This window comes from Homarus americanus, unplaced genomic scaffold (assembly GCF_018991925.1).
Source record: "Homarus americanus isolate GMGI-L3 unplaced genomic scaffold, GMGI_Hamer_2.0 scaffold25451, whole genome shotgun sequence".
Lineage (NCBI taxonomy): Eukaryota > Metazoa > Arthropoda > Malacostraca > Decapoda > Nephropidae > Homarus > Homarus americanus.
In genome coordinates this window covers 3,774-8,588 of record NW_024717773.1, presented here as the reverse complement: position 1 = coordinate 8,588, position 4,815 = coordinate 3,774, and the positions used below count along the sequence as shown (strand labels likewise).

General features: G+C 43.3%; 1 pseudogene; it reads left to right on the top strand.

Annotated features, from left to right (window-relative positions):
• The first annotated feature begins 4,086 nt into the window (after positions 1–4,086).
• LOC121859016 lies at positions 4,087–4,206 on the top strand (annotated as a pseudogene).
• The last annotated feature ends 609 nt before the right edge of the window (positions 4,207–4,815 follow it).

Below are 4,815 nucleotides of genomic sequence, written 5' to 3'. Positions count from 1 at the left end.
CCCAACCTGATGAGAACATTGTCGTGACGGAAATGATAGTTGCCAAACATTGACCTAACATATAAAGTAAACTTTTTTTTGTGAATGCACTTCCAACTAATCCATCACCCCTTTAGGATTGTTTCTCTGTCAAATGTCACACACAGTACCACCCATGGCCAGCCGGATGTCAACCACAGTACATACGAGCAGAGAAGAACCAGCATGATGAAAGCAGCGTGATGAATGCAGCTTGATGAAGGCAGCACGAAACCCACCACACACCACGTCACTTCTTTCAAGTCCTCCCTTGGTATAGGATTAAGAAGATTTTATATTTTTCTACTTTAGGAAGTAAGGAGTGTGGAATGGATCGCCACACAACGAACCCTGGTGAGCCCAGCCAGGGAGGGATTCACCACTGTGGAAGGTGTAAGACAGGACGGTCTTTGATCTCGCCGACACTCACGTACGGAGGGCGAGCCTTGGTCCGCGGAACCTGCCTTACAGTCATCTAAGGAGACGACAGCCCAAACGGTGGACCGGCTTTCATCCCGGCCGGAGAGGGCCGTCGGCAGATGAACAGAAAATCGTCTGGAATATGTTGAAAATGATGATGTTGCAGAGAAGAAATGCAGATGAAGCAGAAAAATTCATCTGGAATATGACGGAAAACGAAGATGTATAAAGAAACTCAGATGGAGCAGAAAAATTCATCTGGAATATGAAAATGAAGATGTATAGAGGAAGAACGCAGATGGGACAGAAAACTCGTCTGGAAGAGTATAGAAACCAGGAGGAAGTGAGAAGAAGTCAGAAGGTGTGGAGAAACGACCTACAAGGTGCGGTATGTGAAGAAAGAAGACAGAAGACAGAAGACAGAAGATGTGCTATGTGAAGAAAGAAGACAGAAGATGTGCTGTCCTGACATCACAAGAAAGCCGATGATGAAGGACCAACCGACTACAGCTGCTGAGCTGCCGCCATCCCCTATTTTTCAGATACCAGCTGGATGGAAGACGTGAGCTATGCTGGACCCAACTAATGTACTGATGTTGTTGATGTATAATAAAAAGATATCAATACCCTAATATGTGAAGTAGGAACATTTTTTGTGTATTTTGAAGTATTTTCTCTGATTTTTGTTGATGTTTACTACAAAGAATGTCTTTTTTTTAGTCTCACTTTTTTCTATGAGTTCATATGAAACACGATGTTGTAGCTATATTACTGACTGAGATGAATTATTATTTTGACATGGGCTGATAAGGAAATGTAACACCTGCTATTGTTTGTAGAATGTGATTTGCAAGGTTGCCTCGGACACTATGCTACATATGAAGGATTTTTTCATTCTATGTTCACTTGCTATGTTTCCTTTTTCTCCTGGCATAGAAGCTTTGATCTTGGCGGGAGGTATAGTGAGCTTTGTCAGATCAAACTAGCGCCAGTAGAAAAACATACACCTATGAGATTGTTGGTTGTAAATGTGAGACTATGTTAGCGCCCCAGGGATTATCTTTGATACCACACGTGATGTTGCTGTCTATATGTGACATCAGTCTCTGTGATGAAGCTTTGGTCTTGGCGGGAGGTGTAATGATTGATTGTCAGACCAAACCTTACAGCCCAGAATTATGCCGCATATAACAGCAAGTACACCACAGACCTCGTGGTACCACCACATTCCGGGTTGACACACCTCAGGTCGACCCAAGGGACTTGACCTCGCCCGCTAATGACGTGAGCGCACCTAGCCAAGACACCTGGCCAGGACCACACCTGCACACAATTATCCAGATCAAACCAGTTTAGTGTTAATTGTTAGAGGTCAGAAGCCGGCTGGGCCGACCCCATATAAAGGCCCTACAGTCCCGTCCACGGGCACTCCATTTCGGCATTCGAGTTTACCATTCGACAGTCCATTACGATTATCATTCCGGTTGCTGTCATCTCTCTCCCGTTCGGGTCGTCTCTCGGTTCACTAAGCAGAGTCACGCACGTCCCCTCCCCAGGTCAGGAGGGAGACCTCCCGACCAGACCACAGCATCACCAGCTAAGCAGATTCTCCCATAGGAGGCAGCCCAGCCAGCACTCACTGGGCCTACGTCAGGGTACACGTGAGTCTTGTCAGAACGTCCTAGGGTGAGTTACCTACTGTGGGAAGTGTATTCATTCAGGTGTGTCCGAGAGTCAGTGTCAAGTAACGTAAAGCATGATGTGTTTGTACCCCGATATAATAGTGATATTAATGTGTCCATGTCATTGAGTGAAGTAATAAATAGTTGTATCAAGAGGTGTTTAACAAGTTGTCCCTTTAAGAAGTAATATATGTGTATTGACATACGAGATAAGATAAGCGTAGTGACGCTGTGCAAATAACATCCAGGCCACGCTACCAAGTTTCCTATCTTTACATTCCTACTCTCTATACTCCCTACTTATGTATGTAATTCTCTTCTTGTGAGTTTTGTCTCATTACACTTGATATCAAGGAAGACGGAGACGCGGGCAGTCTGATTGCAATAAAAGGAAGCAATGGAGTGTGCTGTGCTGCGATGTTGAATGAAACCATTGAGGGAGTTGTGGAAGCCGCCTATGGTGTGAAGAAGGCGACGATGGAGTACCCTCTCCATCATCTTGCAAACACAGGAGGTAAGACTAATGGGTCGATATTTCCCAGGATCTCCCGGCTTAGGGATGGGGATAATAGTGGCATTTTTCCAGTTGGACAAGAGAACCCCATGTTCATAAGACATATTGTAGAGAGCAAGCAAGGGGCCGTTAGGAATATTAGTACAGGCGTTGAGGACGGAGTAGGTTATCTGATCATCCCCAGGAGAGGTGTCTTTTCTAGAGCGACGAGCACTGTCAAGCTCGAACTGTGTGATGGGATGATCAGTGGGGGCAGGGGAGGTAAGAGCAGCACGAACAACAGGCTCAGACGCATCGATGCGGGCCTGCACTGCCTCCTGCATTGGATCTGGAAGTGCCAATTTTAACTATTGATAATTTTTTCGCGTTTTTCTTGTGTCTAATTCAATATGATTTCCCATTAGATCCAAAATAAAGTAATTAATAGTATCTCAACCATCAACTTTAGATTGATTTGCCAGGATAAGTTTGTATAGAGGTAAGCCAAGTTTTCTTCTGTAGCAAATTGATCCTGAAGTTTTTTCCTCTCACAATTAAGTCGTTTGGGATATTGCTTATGTACTTTATCTATTAATTATGAGGAACTTGCTATCCAGTGAGGGCTATCCCTCCTAATATAAAACTGAACAGTGTGGAAATACTTTATTTGGCATCGTAATGAGATCAATATAGCCCAGAATCATTTTATTGGAAAATTGACTAATAACCAAACTAGAAATTGATACAATTCCAAATTTTCTACAATTATATGCAATAAATATTTATACTTGTGTAAGCATTTTACAAATACTTCAGGAACTACTTCTCTGGGCGGAGCTTCATTTTTTCATGAAGGTTGGCATACACGGTTCATAAAGTAATTGTCCCAATCATTTAGGCACTATCATTTTTAGTGCAATTTATACTTTTCATAATGCAACGGAAATTAGTTTTCCAGCTTCTATGTAAAAAATAAAATAACAAAAACAGCGGGTGTATTGTTGGTATCATAGTTAAAAAACATTGGCAACCGGCGTATCTCTTCATGGGGAAAGTACAGTGTAGGGTATGCGTCCTTCAGTCTGTCCCTCAAACATGCCAGTTTCTTCCTTCACTAACACTGGTCAATAATGTTCATAAAGAAAAAAGAAAGAAAGAATGAAAGAAAGAAATAACGAACAAAAGTGATTTTTTTTTAAGATTAAGGAAAACTAAAAATTGTAAATGGTAATATAACAATGAAGTGTAAAGAATAGTATAATAATTGGTAATATAATTACGGTTTTTGTTATTATAGATTACTAGTGTTGATGCATAAGGAGTTTGACTATTTATCTGCAAACAGAACTCGAGATAAATTCTTGTTGCACCAATTTAAAACTAAAGTAAGGTTATTGTGTAATGTGCATTGCTTTGATTGCAACACAGCAATCGTCATCGCTTCTCGGCCTTTTGGCTAAGATCAAAGTGTAGTACGCTTCTCGGCCTTTTGGCTAAGATCAAAGTGTAGTATCTGTTCTTATCAGCTTAATGGAGAGTACATAATCAGTGTTCTTTTTTACATAGAAGGAAGAGCACAGATTTGGACTTTCTGGGGGTGAAAGTAACAGAGTTACTCCTTTGTTGTTTTAGGTGGCGAGCAGGGAACCCGGTATTTCTCCATTGCTGTGGTTATTACTAATACCATGCAGTGAGAGGAAACATACCGGGGGGGCCTGCAAAGCCCCAAACCTGGTCCACGGGACCCCACGTGGGTGCTTCTCACACGTGGCTATTCCCTCCTCTCTGTACTTCGTACTGGCTGAGGGACCTGCACTCATAGAAGTGTATTCGTCCCAAAGTCCCTTCCCGGTAAACCATCACCTTGCGATCGAGTGGGTTTGTGATGGCGAAAGGGAGGTCGGTACATAACTCTCGGCCGATCCTCCAGGAATACCGTGATAGTGCGGGTACACCCTGGTAAGGGGGTTGTCATGTGTGTGTGGGTGTTCGTGTGGGTAAAGCAAGATGGACGACGAAGAGCCAAGGGGAAGAAACGAAGGAGATCGACAGCCGGAAAGAAGAAACCGAATGCTGACCATATGGTTCCCTGCACCACCATCCTTCAAATGCACAGAGAGGACGCAGGGATGCCCATGGGAATGTGCGTCATCGGGGTGGTCTGGCTGCAAGCAATCACTAGTCCGACATCTAAAGGAAGCC